General features: G+C 43.4%; 2 protein-coding genes across 3 annotated transcripts in view; one reads left to right on the forward strand and one right to left on the reverse strand.

The window, feature by feature from the left end:
* Nucleotides 1–4654, reverse strand: part of MIOS (meiosis regulator for oocyte development) — a 54596-nt gene extending 49942 nt beyond the window's left edge. Inside the window, exon 1 of the mRNA XM_056518934.1 lies at nucleotides 4521–4654. The gene's annotated coding sequence lies outside the window, so the exon portion shown is untranslated. The remainder of the gene's footprint in view (nucleotides 1–4520) is intronic.
* DYNC1I1 (dynein cytoplasmic 1 intermediate chain 1) overlaps nucleotides 1425–17347 on the forward strand; it is a 381788-nt gene continuing 365865 nt past the window's right edge. For both annotated transcript variants that reach the window (XM_056518938.1, XM_056518939.1), the window contains exon 1: nucleotides 1425–1581. The gene's annotated coding sequence lies outside the window, so the exon portion shown is untranslated. The remainder of the gene's footprint in view (nucleotides 1582–17347) is intronic.

Here is a 17347-nt window from a genome sequence, read left to right on the forward strand (position 1 = left end):
AAACTATGAAATTATGAGGTACTTAGCTTGCGAATTTGGCGGCCAATTAGCTTGGACCGTCCCACCACGGTAAGGTGACCTCATTCTGGGACGGACCCTACACTGTGTATATGCCTCTGTGTGAACATTACAACAGGCATTGCAAGGTCTGAAACATCCAAGGCACCTTATATACACCTAATAGAGGTGGGTGGGGTGCAGGAGCCAACATGGAGGTAGCCACTCCCCCCGTATGTGTAAGACAACCAAAGAATAAGTTGGCCAGCACTATTGATTCCAAACTATTGTATAGACCTGGCTTACAGGTGCAGGCTGCTGGGCTTAGCCCAGCAGCCTGCACCTGTAAGCCAGGTTTATACAATAGTTTGGAATCAAATAGTGCTGGCCAACTTATTCTTTGGTTGTATCTATCTATCTATCTATCTATCTATCTATCTAAAATTCACAGAAGAGCAGCACAACCAAGATGAGGCTATACGTAAATGGTGCAAGCTGTGTCGGAGCCTTGGCGAGGGGATCCCAACATAAATATATCCAAATAGGCAGCAGCACACAAGAGGTAGGTGAAAAAACGTGGCAACATTTATTACATCATTCCAGTGTACAGAGAGCAACGTTTCCGCAGCCTCTCGGGCTTGAGAATGGCGGAGAGAGGCCGCGGAAACGTTGCTCTCTGTACACTGGAATGATGCAATAAATTTTGCCACGTTTTTTCACCTACCTCTTGTGTGCTGCTGCCTATTTGGATATATCTATCTTTCTATCTCATATCTATCTATCTATCTATCTATCTATCTATCTCATATCTATCTATCTATCTCATATCTATTTATATATCTATCTCATATCTATCTATCTAATATCTATCTATCTATCTATCTATCTCATATCTATTTATCTCATATCTATCTATCTCATATCTAGCTATCTATCTATCTATCTCATATCTATCTATCTCATATCGATCTATCTCATATCTATCTATCTATCTATCTATCTCATATCTATCTATCTCATATCTCTCTATCTCATATCTATCTATCTCATATCTATCTCATATCTATCTATCTATCTATCTATCTATCTCATATCTATCTATCTCATATCTATCTATCTCATATCTATCTATCTATCTCATATCTATCTATCTATCTATCTCATATCTATCTATCTCTCTCATATCTATCTATCTATCTATCTATCTCATATCTATCTATCTCATATCTATCTATCTATCTCATATCTATCTATCTCATATCATGTAAAATGCAGCACTAACACGCCATAAAAGTTGTGCCGCCTGTGTGGCGTGTTAGTCGGTGCCCATCTCACTTAGCACTGGCAGATATAGTGCCCCCCTCCCAAGCAGAGACGAGGGGAGGTGTAGGAGAGAGGGATGGGTTATGGTCTGATGCTGATGAGGCTGAGCCAGGGCCAGTATGAGACAGCGGATTCTAGAGCGGCATCATGCAGTAGTTACTGAGAGCATCTGTTCTGCTGTACCAGCCTCATCCCTGCTCACAGCCGCCTGCACACCCTGCCCAATCCTCCCCCAGAAGCATCACACAACCCAGGACCAAGGTAGGGAGAATGTCTGCAGGCAGAGCTCTCCTCCTCTGCTGCACCATTACACACTGCAGCAGATGATGGGGATTTCTTGTGCTGAGGCTGTGCCCTCCTGACCCGGGCATCACCCAGCACAGGGCTGTGTACAGGGGCACAGGGTGGTGGTAGTGCCAGGATGTGCCTGTAGTGACTCCTCACAATAATGCTGTATCATATGTATGGTGGATGGGTCGTCTGTTCTGATGGGAACGTCAGCTTAATTGTTGTAGAATTAGTTTTATTAGTTTGAAATGTTATTGGGGAGTTTACGGCGGCATTCATCATTATGTCGGGTAGAAAGTCAGAATATTTTAGGGCATGTTGGGCAAATTGGACAGAATGTCTGACTGTATAATATACTAATATTTATCTATTTATTTATCATTCTATCGTTTTATCTATCTATCTCATATCTATCTATCTATCTATCTATCTCATATCTATCTATCTATCTCATATTTATCTATCTATCTATCTCATATCTATCTCATATCTATCTATCTATCTCATATTTATCTATCTATCTATCTCATATCTATCTATCTATCTATCTATCTACCTATCTCATATCTATCTATCTATCTCATATCTATCTATCTCATATCTATCTATCTCATATCTATCTATCTCTATCTATCTATCTCTATCTATCTCATATCTATCTATCTATCTATCTATCTCATATCTATCTATCTATCTATCTCATATCTATCTATCTATCTCATATCTATCTATCTATCTATCTATCTCATATCTATCTACCTATCTCATATCTATCTAATATCTATCTACCTATCTCATATCTATCTATCTATCTCTTATCTATCTATCTCATATCTATCTATCTATCTCATATCTATCTATCTCTTATCTATCTATCTCATATCTATCTACCTATCTCATATGTATCTATCTCATATCTATCCATCTATCTCATATATATCTATTATCTATATCAGAGCTTTCCAAACTTTTCATGTTGGTGACACCCTTTTTAGACGTGCATACTTTGGTTGACACTCCTTGCTGTACCGCCAATTGCACATATGGCATTGCGCGTCCTACAACCCATGATGTGATACCAGTATCAGCATTACAAATGTGCCTGCCACTCCCCCTGTGCCTTTTCTTCACCCCCTGTGCCACTTTATCCACCCGTGCCATTTCATTCCCCCACCTTAATCACCCCCTGTGCCATTTTGTCCCCCCCCTTTAATCACCCCCTGTGCCATTTCATTCTCCCCCTTGATCACCAGCTGTGCTCCCCTTAATCCCCCCCCACCCCCGTGTGACTTTATCCTACTTGTTCTCCCCTGTGCCACATTATACCCCCCACCCCAGTGCTATATCATTCTCACTTGTTCTCAGTCCCGCTCTGGCAGGCTCGGTGCAGGGTGGGTGGCTCGGCACGTCTAGCAAGCTACGTCTTTCTGGGTGGCACTGACGAGTCCCGGCAGCCATCACTGTTCACTGATTTAAAGTGGCTGCAGTATTGGCCGCCTATGCAAGATTAGGAACGTATAGTCTTTATTCATAAAGGGGCAATTGATACAATTTCTACAAGCATTTGAGGTTTTGTCTAAAACAGGTCAGGAATCTCCGTTGACCACCCAAGTTAAAGGACACATCGTCTTGAAAAGTTTGTCCGTCTCTCAATCGTGAGGGTCTTCTATACAACGTTAAAGGTGGAACTCAAAAATCTCAGAAAACGTTCCCTCAAAATGGCCCAGTGTCTGTTGACGAAATGAGCTAAAGCTCCTGACTTATGGTTAAACGTAGATACAAATGGCGTTCTAGGGGAGGCTGACTTTTGGGAATAGAGAATTAATGTCTAACAATCCATAGCAAGGACCCATATCTTACTATGTTGAGCTCAATCTCTGGGGTAGCCTCTTTTTGGTAAAGTTGGAGATCATTTTCTCTAGTGCGGGTCCCACTCGCTCCTCCAGGCTGATGATGCAGTAAGCCCACATGATCTGGCTGGTGGCCAGTGATTTCACCATCAGGCAAGGGTGATGGCTATCATACCAGAAAGCAGAGGTGTTATCTGTGGGTTTCACAAATAAATCTGTGTTGAGGTGGCCACGATGATATTAAGAAATGTAATTTGTGTGAAAAGATGAGAGTGAACTAAACATACAGAAATAAGGGGTATTCCGGATCTTTTAGTTCTTTGAATGTGAGAAAGAGGCAGATAAGCTAGCCTATTTACTAATATACTTCACTAACCTGTGTTTGGTGGCTGGTATCAAATTTCGTTGCCTTTCTTTTCCCCAGGAGTTAGTTTTCTGTAGTTTACAAAATGAGTGTTGTCTCAGACCTTTCCCAGCTTGCTGTGCGGCCCAAGACATTACATCACAAGTCGGGTGCTGAAAGGGGGCTTGGCTGCTTCATCTGTGAAGCCAGCCCCCTGATGACGTTACCGGTGCACATGTGCATGCGTCCATCATCACACAGATCCACAGCTTGTGTGTCAGTTTGTGCTGTGCAACAATGGGAGGGGGGAACGATGTGTGGGAGGAAAATAAGTCACCTCCCACCTTGAAGCAAAGGATCCTGGGGATTTTAGTCTGAGGGAGGCCACAGAAACAGGAAGTAGACAGTTCCCAAAAACAAGCCAGCAGGGTGATGGGGGACACACACACAGAATATGGCCATATACAGTACCACCAACACAAGCACAGATCCTTGGTGGCCATGTCTATTACTGTATGACAATTAATGACTAAAATCACTTAATGTTGGATAACTACTAGCACAGAAGGGGGACAAGCCGGTACGTACATCACTAAGCGCAGGGAGAAGCACAAGGAAGCACTTAAAACTGACTCATGTAAGCCTGTATCGGTGGTGCTCAGTCACAACAAGGTGAAGAATCAAGCAGTATAAAGAAAAACACAGTAGACAGCACTCACCATGCAGGGATGTGTTTATTCACTATGGAGAAACATCTCACTGGTGGCAGGCGGGAGAGCAGTGGTGGAGGACGGGGCTAGCCGGAACAAGCTGTTTCGTGCGTCTGAAGCACTTCCTCAAGCCTGTTACAAGGATGACACCCCGCAGTCGCTAGGCAACCTGATGTACAAAAGGATCATGTGACAGTGCAAACGGTCATGTGACCTGCGTAATGACATACATATCTACAACAAATAATAAAGCAAAATGCAGGTACCTAAAGTGTGAAAACATACATAATACTTATAAAAAGAACTAAACTCATTGCAGTCATTCCGGCCCATGTTGCCTGTAGCGTTTAGCCTGGCAATCCTCCGCGCTTCTCTTTGCAACAGCGCTCTGCCGCAGTTGCCTCCATGTTGAAGGGGTATTACTCTTTCTAAGCCCAAGGACTTCAAATCGGTGCATGTCCCCCCATGGGCTTGGTTCATGTGGGCAATAAACCTTGGAGAAGTGGTACCGGTCAGAATGGAACGTACATGTTCCCGGACCTGGAGCTGCCTAATGGTCTTGCCCACATAGAACCTTCCCAAGGGGCAAACCATGGCATAGACCAGGAATGAAGATCTACAATTGATCTGTTCATTTACAAACTGGTCAAAACCTCCCAAAGTCACATTCCTGCCTGTAAGCATGTGTGTACAGTGTAGGCAGGACCTACAGGGGTAATTTCCCTTCAGAGAGTGCTTGGTTAACCATGTAGAACCTGAAAGTAGAGGGTCAGCAATGGTTTTGAATCTCTTCAATTTATCTCCTAGGGTGAAGTTTTTTCTGAAGGTGATTAGGGGGGATACTGGGTCCCCTCCTGGTCACTGTCAGATTCCAGAATGAACCAGTTGCGACGAATCGCACTGACTACTTTTTGGTTTATGTCGGAGTCATTACATCTTTTCTTATTTTTAAGTAAGATGGATCTGTCTGTGCATCTGACATGTTCAAAGCTGGAATATATAATATTCTCGGGATACTGTCTGGCTAATTAATGTGTTTGGAGATCCTGGGCTTGGGATTCAAAAATCTGTGTCTCACTATTGATTCTCTGCAAACAGAGGAACTGAGAGTACAGAATACTCTTCATGACGTGCTGGGGATGAGAGCTGTGGTAGTGGAGCAATGCATTTCGAGCGGTGGGTTTGCGGAAACCCTCAGTAGTGAGGGTATTTACTACCACTTTTAATATGACATCCAAAAGGTCCAGCTCACCATGCCTGAACACGGCTGTGAAGAGCATGTTCTCTTTATTGGTCTGCTTTAAGTATGTGACAAACCCGAAAAACATGGATTTGGACGAATCCCAGATCACCAGTAGGTCATCAACATATCTGAGAAAGAGCTTGATATACTTCAGGAAGGGATTGTTGGTGTAGAAAACATAGCGACATTCAAAGATGGCGAGGAAAAGGTTAGCAGGAGACCGGTGTGTCCATGGCCGTGCCAGTCTCCTGCCGGTACCAGTGCTCGCCATCCTTGAATTCATTGTAAGGATGAATAGAAGGGAGTCACAGATGAAAGACACAAAGTCTTCTGTTTTGTCAGTTTCTTATAGAAACTCAAGGACAGCCTGTACACCCACATCGTGGGGGATGCAGGTGTACAGTCTCTCGATGTCCAAAGACGCGAGTCTGTAGGTATCCTGCCAGTTGAAATTGTCTAGGTGTGTCAAAAGGGCCCCTGTGTCCTTCATGTAAGTTGGAGTGAATGGTAAGAGAGGTTTCTATGTACTGCGAAAGGTACTCTGGTGCAGAGCCAATCCCTGCCACAATGGGGCGTCCAGGGCGTCGGCTCTGCGACTTATGCACCTTGGGCAGGTAATACCATATAGGATGGTGAGGAGCAGTGGGAAGAAACTTTTCAGCATTTTTTCCGGAAATGATTCCTCGTTCACAGCTCACTCTGAGAAAAGTCCTAAGTTGGTTCATGGTTTTCTCAGAGGGGTTAGATGAGAGAGGTCTATAGGTGGAGGCATCACTAAGTAAGCGCTTCTTTTCAATGTTGTAAGCCTCTGTGGTCATTACAACCATGCTGCCACCTTTATCAGCCTTTATGATTTTCAAATCGGGTCTGGACGCCAACCATCTAAGAGCTCTCTCTTCACCGGGAGTGAGGTTGCCTTTAACCTGGGGATACACAAGGGCTTTTACATCTCTTGTCACTACTCTGACAAATAAGTCAATCGGACTACCCGTCAGAATAGGAGGGGAAAACCTGGAGGGATTACCTCCTTTAAAAGGCAGTACCTCAATCGAGGTGGTATGTGTGGATGCATCTACGTCCTCAGCCAAAGTACACAATGTATATAGGGTGTTCCTATCATCTGGAGTGAGCTGTAGAATGGTGCTGCTGGAACCTCTCCCTTTTTCAACGTCTCAGGGTTAAGTGAAGGTGCTTTATTAAACATCTTTGTAACCCCATTTTTCTGGTGGCTTTATACAGATCCACCTCAAATTGTGTGTAATCAAATGGTTGACACAAACCAAAGTTGAGAACATTGGAAAGGAGTGACGTACACTCGTCTGTAACTGGAACGTTGGTCAGATTCATTACATTTTTGGTTACAGGAGCAGTCCTTAGTCTCTCCATGTCACTCCCTTTCTCTTCACCACAGGGGTGGAAACATCCTTTCTTCCCTTGGCCCCTCCTGGTCTTTCTCTTAAAGGGAGAGGACCTGGGAGTGAGATTTGCGATTACTCTGGGTGCCAGGTGACTTGTCAGATAATGTTGCGTCCAATAGTCTGAGGGCTGTTTCCAAAAGTTCCCACGTCTATGATTTGAAGGATACCTCTGGCATGTAGGAGACTTTCTGTTGTTCCACAAGAACATCTGGACTGTGTCCTGTATAAATTTCTCCCTTTTCCCTTCCTTTATTTCTGCTTGGGTGACCATCAGCTTCTTATCCAAGTTCTTTAAGAAGGCGGAGGCCGCGGACTCATTGACTCGGGTTCTGTATTCTGTTTTTGTCTTATAGAGCTCAGCAGTGATGGTACTATACTCCGACTGGCTCTTCTTTAAAACAATCTTGGTCAGTTTGGCAGCATGGCAAGGTGAACTTTCTCCCACTCAAGCAGGAAATCGGGGTTGTCATGGTATTGAGAAGGGGCTTTGTATATACATAAGCCTCTTGGAGCTCAAGCACTGGCTTGATAGGACCAGAGTGAATTGATGATCCAGAACAGTTGGCATTCTTTATGTTGGATAACCCCTTTAACTTGACACAAGAATACAGGAAGTCATGTACCTGGCTTTCATTGTCTGTCCAAATGAAGAATACGTTGTCAAAATTTATCGACCATTCCAGCACATGGCTGAAGTGGTGGGACACATAGACTGACAATTCCTTAAATCTGCCATGAACACGTTTCTCTACACTGGTGCCATGTTCGTGCCCATAGCAGTTCTTACTACTTGCATGTGAAATCTGTCATTAAACATACAGGAAATGTTGAATAATATTGTCTCAAGAAGTGATGTTATAAATGATACCTTGTTCAGAGAAAAATATGGCTCAATTACTTTACGTACTACCTCAACACCCTGGATGTGTGGATTTGAGGTATACAAGCTTATCAGGCCAAGTGATGCGATAATGATATAAGCTGGAGTACTCACGGTCTCTAACTTTAGAAAAAAAAACTGACGTATCACAAGTTTAAGAGCATTAGCCATAAAATGTGATCCAGAAAAATAGATATATGGCTCCTGAAGACAACTGGTGTACTGGGAGGGTTAATAATTGACTTTTGGATTTTTGTCAATAAATATAACTGTAATGTCCATTTATTTGTTTTTGTATTTATCTGTTTAGCTGTGTATTCACACACTAGTTTGTCCAGAGCAGTTTGCTATTTTACCTGGATAGGAAATAGTTAATGCTCTGAACAAATGAGAGCTTGGGTGGAGTTATTTAGCCAGAGTTCTCCTGCATTTTGGTGCTGGTTATTCAGTGCAATACTATGATGTCTGTTAGTTTAATGCCACTATGTCTGTTTGTGCAATATTCTGACTATGTCTGCTTGATCATTTACCTTGTATTTATCTTGTCATTTTATCTGGGTTTTTAGCCATGGTTATATAGCATACTCCTTGTATTTTAGTCTGTGTTACATTAGTCAGTTTTAGGATTATGTTTGTTCGTCCTGCTCTGTCTGTGTTGACACTGTGTCAAGTCTTGCTTGTACCCTGTGCTCTTTATGTTATATTCCAGTTTGGTATTCTGGAATCTATTCAGACTCATCTGGTTCTAGTCTAGTGTTTCATGTATTATATTTCCGTTTCCTACTGGGTCAGCATCTTGTCCACACGGCGGAGTGTGTCCGCTGGCCAGTAGCCTATTTGGCTTTATTATTAATGGCTACTCCTTTTATGGAGTGGGGAGTCCAGTTTGTTTGTTCTGTGTCCCAGTGTGAACACTGTCTTATGTTTCCTTATCAGTTTGCCTGTTTATATTCTTCCCTGTTAGTATTTGTATCCTGTTTGGTATATCTGGTTGTCTAGTAGTTTTCCTGTTTCTGTTTCTGGCCTATGACCGACTATGTTTATTATTTGTTTTTACGCCACTGCACTTTAGCGCAGGAAGGGACCGGCGCCCAGTTGTCGATCCATCATTTAGAATGGATGTCAAGTAGGCAGTTTAATAAAGTTTGATCAGTGAGGCCTATGTGAAATGCATTACATAAGATCACACAAATATTACATTCAATATTACGTTTAGGATCATCAGATAATTCCCGATAGGTAAGAGGGATCATTGAGTTGTCGGCCCGCTTCCTTCAAGTATTTCGAGCAGTCCATGATCACAACTGCCCCACTTTTGTCGGCAGGCTTGATGATGTGGTTGTGATCATGGACCAGCTTGTTAAGAGCTTGTGATTGTACACAAGTCATGTTCTGGTCACAAGTCATGTGATGAATTATCAGACACCCTAAGTGACCGAAAATTCTTCTTAAAGGGGTACTGCAATGTAGGACAATTTATCTCCTATCCAAAGGATGGGGAAAAAATGTCTCATCCTGGGGGATCCAACTGCTAGGAACCCCACCATCTCCTGCACGGTGCTCCAGCTTTCCTTGTGCATCTAGGGGAGGTTGGCATGTGCCCTCCTTTAATCTTCATCAGAGAGCTGGAGATACACGAGTATAGTGCTCAGGTATCTCCTGCTCTCCCTTAGAGATAGATGAAGGGCACGCAGGAGATCGCAGGGGGCCCCAGCGGTTAAAAGAGATTTGCAGCTCCATATAACTTATCCCCTATCCGCAGTACCCCACGCGATCTTCTGTACAGGGCCCTGGCTCTCCCCTCGCATGAGACATGTCGGCCGCAGCATGCCGACGTGGCGACATGCCCCCTCCATATATCTCTACGAGAGAGGCAAAGATGCAGCATTCGTGCATTCCTGCCTGTCCTGTAGAGCTGAATGGAGGAGACATATCTGTCGACCTCAGTGAGGTCAAAGACACGAGCACTAGCCCCGCAGAGCTGTGGCAGTGACGGGACCCGGTATGGGAGATTGCGGGGGGTCCCAGCTGTCAGACCCCCCCCCCAATCATAGGGAATAAGTTATATACCACTGCTTTACTCCTTTAAATAGGGGATACATTGTCTTACACTGCAGTACTTCTTAAAAAAGAATACAAATGTGTCAACAGCGCAGGAATTGACCTGGAGCTAAAGTTGCCTGGGATCCTGAAATCACAATCTGAAGCAACAAAACTTAAAAAATTTCTGTATTGTGAGACAGATCTGTGTTGATCCATGGTGTGATTGACACGTGTCCTCAGCGCATGTGCCCTCCATCCAGCCTCCGCCAGTCCCCTGAGTGAGCGCTCGCTCCCTCCGTGATCTGGAAACAGTGCTAGCTATGTGCTGGGTACTGTGGTCACTAGAGTAAGAGAGGTCACTCACTCTGCTTTCAGCATTATGCAGCCAGGAGGCATCGGGAGAAAGCACTCCTCAGAGAACTGGCCGCACATACGAAGGCTGGATGAAGGGCGCATGCTCTGAGGACCTGTGTGTCAATCAGTAGTAGAGGTGAAAAGCGTGGTGGCACCAGGGCATTACGAACCCATGCCCATGCCTATCTGTTTGTGGCTACAGAAAAAGGTGTCTTTTGGGATCATTAAACCTGCTATAAATAAGACAAAGGTAATGTTAGATCACTATTCTAAACACATTTCACATATAGGTGTTAGGGTATCTGTCTAAAAATTCATGACAGTTACGCCTTAAGGGTAGGGTCACACGTAACGGATCTGCAGCGGATTTTACGCTGCAGATCTGCCAGTGACTCAACCTATTTTGTGCCTCCAGCGGTTGCCACCCCAGTTCCCCTGCCTCGCTCCGCCCTGCCTGCTCGCAGCGGCAATCCGATGCTATGAGCAGCCACACAGAGGGCCTGCGAGTCGGCGAGTGCACTATGACATCGCGGTGCAGTGTACTCAGACACCGCGGCTGCTCCACAATGTCTAAGTTGAGGCCATGTGCAGTGTACATGTCATTACAAAGTAATGTGCAGTGTACTCAGACATCGCAGCTGCTTCGCAAGTCAGAGTGCACTCGCCGTTTCGCAGGCCCTCTGTGTAGCTGCTCGTAGCGGCAGAATGCCGCTGCGAGAAGGCCAGGGGCGGAGCGAGGCGGGGGAATGGAGGTGGCAACAACTGGAGGCACAAAATGGGTCAGGTCACCAGCAGATCTGCAGCATAAAATATGCTGTGGATCCGTTACGTGTGACCCTACCCTAAATGGGTTATCTAGAAATCGAAAAACAGACCTATTTTCTTTCAAAAACAGCTCCATATCTATCTCTACTTTGGGTGTGGTATTACAACTTGACTCCTTCACTTCAATGGAACTGAGCTGCAGAACCGCACCCAACCTGGAGACAGACAGGGAGCGGTCTTTGAAAGAAATTATCTCTGTTTTCGATTCCTGGATAACCCCTTTGAGTAGATGTGTGCAGAGTTGGTCACTGTGCTCTTTATGTACGCTTTGATAGCTGATATACTGACTTAAGGTCTCTAAAAGTCGCTTCTTGCACTTTTTGGTGTTATTGCTCGTGATTTCGTTACAATTAGCTTCAACCCCTACACAGGTTGGCTTACTGTGGAGCAAGTACTTGAATATTGTTCCAAAAACAGAGTACCTCAAATTACTAGTATGGGAAAGAAGCCTGTTTTAACAAATGCAAGAAATATCAAATTCTTAATAAATTCTCCAGATCATACAAATTCTATTAAAACATGCAGGATCAGTGACAGACTTGGAAAGGATCCACCTATTTATGGCGGCCATCACTATTAAGCTGTTAATCATATCTCTGCAAACCAGACCTAGAAAGGAAGCGTGAGAATAATGAGAATAAATCTACCACGGCAGATTATCAGAGAAATAGTGCTCAATCCAGGACTAATGTATGCAAAGTTGGTGCTGCACTGGGAGTGCTTAGTGTCGATCGGGACAGAGTCACTGGTTTACAGAACAAAACTGAAGAGCTGGGATTTCGGATGGCCCAGTTTCTTCACAATGGGGCATTATTCACATTTTTCCAGGGCAATACCACCACTAGTATGGGTGAATGTACTTTAAGTAACTTTACTTGTTTTCCTGTAATCACTTGATCACTGCATGTTTCCTTGCACCTGAAGGACTATATTCACACTGGATGGTTCCCAGTGGGCAACTTGCTTATTGTTGTAGTACTCACTATGGTTGAGCTGCAGTATCCTACAGCCGAATGCTGGCCTAATGGAGATATGATGTGGTAGCCTTAAAGTACTGGTTCAAGTCTGAGGCCTGTGTAGGTACAAGGAGAAGCCCTGAGGTCCTTGTAAAGCTTACCTGTGCAGATCGGGGGTCATACTGTTCCTTTCTTTAAAAGATCACAAAGGAAATTGGAGTCCTAAGGATTCAGAGGCTCCAAAAGTTGATGAGTAGATACTTCAGACAGGTGTGAGGTAACTACCTGCACTATACCTTTTAGTTTGAAGCATTAAAGCATTTTGTTCCGAACGCTGGATGCGGGCTGCGGGGGTCGTGACGTCACGCCTACGCCCCCTCGTGTCATTACACCACACCCCCGAATGCCACACCCCTCCCATAGACTTGCATTGAGGGTGCATGGTGTGATGTCACAAGGGGTGTGGCTGTGATGTCACGACCCCCCCAACCAACACCCAGCGTTTGGAACAAAATGTTCTGAACGTTGGGGCAGTGGAGTACCCCTTTAAGGATGCAGCCCCCGCAGCTCTAAGTAGACCTTGGTAAGACTATGTAAGACTAGTGATGAGCGTCAAGGGCCATATTCGAATTTGCAATATTTCACAAATATATACATAGTAACATAGTAACATAGTTCATGAGTTTAAAAAAAAAGACCGGAGTCCATCAAGTTCAACCTATAACCCTAATGAGTCCCTACTGAGTTGATCCAGAGGAAGGCAAAAAACCCTCATACTAGAGGTAAAAATTCCTTCCTGACTCCAAATATGGCCTCAGAATAAATCCCTGGATCAACGTTCTGTCCCTATAAATCTAGTATCCATAACCTGTAATGTTATTATTCTCCAAAAATGCATCCAGAGCCCTTTTGAACTCTTTCACAGAGTTCCCCATGACCACCTCCTCAGGCAGAGAATTCCACAGTCTGACTGCTCTTACAGTAAAGAACCCCATCTGTGCTGGTGTAGAAACCTTCTTTCCTCTAGACGTAGAGGACGCCCCCTTGTTATAGATACAGTCCTGGGTATAAATAGATCATGGGAGAGATCTCTGTACTGTCCTCTGATATATTTATACATAGTTATTAGGTCTCCCCTAAGCCTTCTTTTTCTAAACTAACTAACCCTAATTCTGATAATCTTTCTGGGTACTGTAGTCATCCCATTCCCCGTATTACTTTTGTTGCCTGTCTTTGAACTCTCTCCAGCTCCACTATATCTTTCTTGTACACTGGTGCCCAGTACTGTACACAGTATTTTATGTGTGGTCTGACTAGTGATTTGTATAGTGGTAGAATTAGTTCCTTGTCGTGGGGATCTATGCCCCTATTGAGGCATCCCATGATTTTATTTGCCTTGGCAGCAGCTGCCCGACACTGGTAACTACAGCTAAATTTACTATTAACTAAGACTCCCAAGTCCTTTTCCCTGTCAGTCGTCCCAAGTGTTCTCCCATTTAATACATAGTCCCAGCCCGGATTTTTATTCCCCATGTGCATTACCTTGCATTTATCAGTGTTGAACCTCATCTGCCACTTCTCAGCCCAAACCTCCAACCTATCCAGATCCATTTGTGACAGTGCCCTGTCCTCTATTGTGTTTACCGCTTTACAGAGTTTAGTATCATCTGCAAAGATTGCTACTTTACTATTCAACCCCTCTACAAGGTCATTAATGAATATATTTAAAAGAATAGGACTCAAGACTGACCCCTGTGGTCCCTACTAGTAACAGTCACCCAATCAGAATAAGTACCATTAATAACCACCCTCTGTTTCCTATCATTGAGCCAGTTACTTACCCACTTGCACACATTCTCCCCCAGCCCAATCCTTTTCATTTTATGCACCAACCTTTTATGTGGCAACGTATCAAATGCTTTGGAAAAATCCAGATATACAACATCCAGAGATTCCCCCTGGTCCAGTCTGGAGCTCACCTCCTCATAAAAGCTGATCAGGTTAGTTTAACAGGACCGATCCCTCATAAAGCCATGCTGATATGGAGTCATTTATTTTTATTAAGATACTCCAAAATAGCATCTCTTAGAAAACCCTCAAACAATTTACATACAACCGAGGTTAAACTAACAGACCTATAATTCCCGGGGTCACCTTTTGACCCCTTTTTAAATATTGGCACCTTATTTGCCATGTGCCAGTCCTGGGGAACAGTCCTTTTTACTATGGAGTCCCTGAATATTAAAAATAGGGGTCTGCCTATTACATTACTTAATTCCTTTAGAACACGGGGGTGAATGCCATCTGAACCTGGTGATCTGTCTATTTTGATTTTCTGTAGGCGGCACTGTACTTCTTCCTGGGTTAGACAGGTGACCTGTACTTCTTCCTGGTTTAGACAGGTGACCTGTACTTCTTCCTGGGTTAGACAGGTGACCTGTGCTGGGGAGTTTACCTTACCTCGCTGTATTTCACCTTGGCATTATATTTTCCTCAGTGGAGAAGAATTTGTTTAATATATTCACTTTTCCTGATCCCCGTTTATAATTTCCTCCAACACTTTCATTTTTAACCTTTTTGCTATTTATATAGTTAAAGAACATTTTGGGGGTTAGTTATACTGGCAATGAGTCTTTCTGTCTCTATTTTTGAGGCTTTTATCTGTTTTTTTTTTTTTTTTTACATATTTTACATTTTTCTCTATAGTTTTTTAATGCTTCTGCACTGCCATCCTGTTTAAGTAGTTTAAATGCTTTATTTTTGTCATTTATTGCCCCCTTAACATTTTTATTCAGCCATATTGGTTTTCTTTTATTTCTGACCCTTTTATTCCCATAAAGTTTATACATCTTACTGTGAGAATTTAGGATACTTTTAAAAGTCTCACATTTAGTGTCAGTATTCTTGTTTTTGAGGACATTATCCTAATTTATATTGTTAAGGGCTTCTCTGAGTTGATCAAACTTTGCCTTCCTAAAGTTCATTGTTTTTGTGGCCCCTCGAGAGATTCCCTCATTGAAGAACAAGTTCTAATGCATTATATTATGAGCACTATTTCCTAGGTGTCCTTCTACCTGCACATTAGTTATTCTGTCAGGTCTATTCTGTTGGTTAATATTAAGTCCAGTAGGGCGCCCCCTCTGGTCGGGTGATGCCGGTCTTTGTGACAGATCACCCTGTCTGTCCCCCTAATAATGGATTCCCCCACTACCAGTACCTGTCTGGCCTGCCCTGCACTCCTCCTTCCCTCCTTACTGGAGCAGACCCCCCTGGCGGTCAGAGGCAGAGTCCTGCTGCAGTACCGCTAGCTCTAAAATGGCATCCCCTTCATCTGCCAACCAGGCAAACTTGTTGGGGTGTGCCAGTTCAGGACTAGCCTCCCTGACACTTTTCCCTCTACCCCGTTTTCTAACTGTAACCCAGCTAACTGCCTGACTGTCCTGCACCTCCGTCCCACTATCCTCCCCCACCTCTACCCGAGAGAGTACCTGCTCAGTGAGCAGGAGACTCCTCTCCAAGTTGTCAATGCATCTCAATGTTGCCAGTTGCTCTTCTAGATCCAGGATCTGGGCTTCCAAATGAACAACTCGCACACATCTCGCACAACAATATACCCCTCAAACTGCTGTTCAAAGATTGCGTACATCGTGCAAGATGCACACTGGACTGCCTTATGGAGGCCATACTAGATTTGGGGATTGCAAAAATTAACAGTAAAAAAACAATCAAATATTTAAAGGGTACCTCTCATCAAATAAACTTTTGATATATTTTAGATTAATGAATGTTGAATAACTTTCCAATAGCATGTTAATGAAAAATATGCTTCTTTCTATTGTATTTTTCCCGATCAGTCCTGTCAGCAAGCATTTCTGACTCATGCTGGAGTCCTAAACACTCAGAGCTGCCAGCCTGCTTTGTTCACAGCCAAACAGGCTGTGAACAAAGCAGGCTGGCAGCTCTGAGTGTTCTGCTTTGTGAACAAAGCAGACTGACAGCTCGTAGTGTTTAGGACTCCAGCATGAGTCTGAAATGCTTGCTGCCAGGACTGGTAGGGAGACCCCTAGTGGTCATTTCTTCAAAGTGGAAAATTAAATAGAAAGAAGCATATTCTTTAATAACATGCAATTGTGAAGTTATTCTGCATACATTAATCTATAATATATCAAAAGTTTTTTTGATGAGAGGTACCCTTTAAATTAAACTCTCTGAATTTAAAGTCCCTTAATTTTAAGTCCCTCTCACTTTTATACTTACACTCACTTGTATACTTCACGCTCTTGTATAAAGACATACAATCACCAGCTCAGACAATCGCTTAGTATACTTTCTTTTGTTGTTACCAGACACCACCTCTCTCTTCCACTGCCTGGAAGTGAATGCAAAGGGCTGCATTCACGAATATTCATCCTACGTTCGCAAAATTCGTATATGTTCGTTCTCCTTTTTATTTTTTTTTATTTTTCATGCGAAAATTCTTAATGAAATTTGCATAGTGCACAATTATAACTTTCATCTAAAACAAGGGAGGGATCAGTGTCCACGTTAGAAAAGGAAAATTCATCAATGCAAATATGTCACTATATTCTAAATATTCGCGAAATAGCAAATTGCTGATATTCTCGGTAAAAATTTGCATTTCGAATATTCACGCGCAACACTAGAGACTACCTCTTCCCTTGATCTGGAATTTTGTGTAATGTTCTAGAACTCCCTACCTAACACCACCACTAAATGTAGGCAAAGTATAACTTCATTAACCCTTCACCACCTGTAAAGAACGTGGTACAGGACAAAATGCTATAGGGCACAAACCTAAATTCTTCTGTGGCCTTCATCACCCAACCTCAGTGCTCAACCCCATCGAGGGTGAATTCACATATAGAAGTGCAAGACCGATTTTAGGGGAGACCATATTTAGTTTTGGAGTGAGATGTCCTTTGGACATTTAGGGTTCTAATGGCATCTCAGCACTGATAATATAAATGGGCTGATACATTAACCCCGGTCTTCATAGCTCCAGGCTGCTTTTTTTTGGGTTCCTATGGGTTATGGCTGACATGCTTCCCTATACCATATAATTACAGAAGCTGCGGTATGAGATCTCATTATCATAG

The sequence above is a fragment of the Hyla sarda genome, chromosome 5 (assembly GCF_029499605.1).
Source record: "Hyla sarda isolate aHylSar1 chromosome 5, aHylSar1.hap1, whole genome shotgun sequence".
Classification (NCBI taxonomy): domain Eukaryota; kingdom Metazoa; phylum Chordata; class Amphibia; order Anura; family Hylidae; genus Hyla; species Hyla sarda.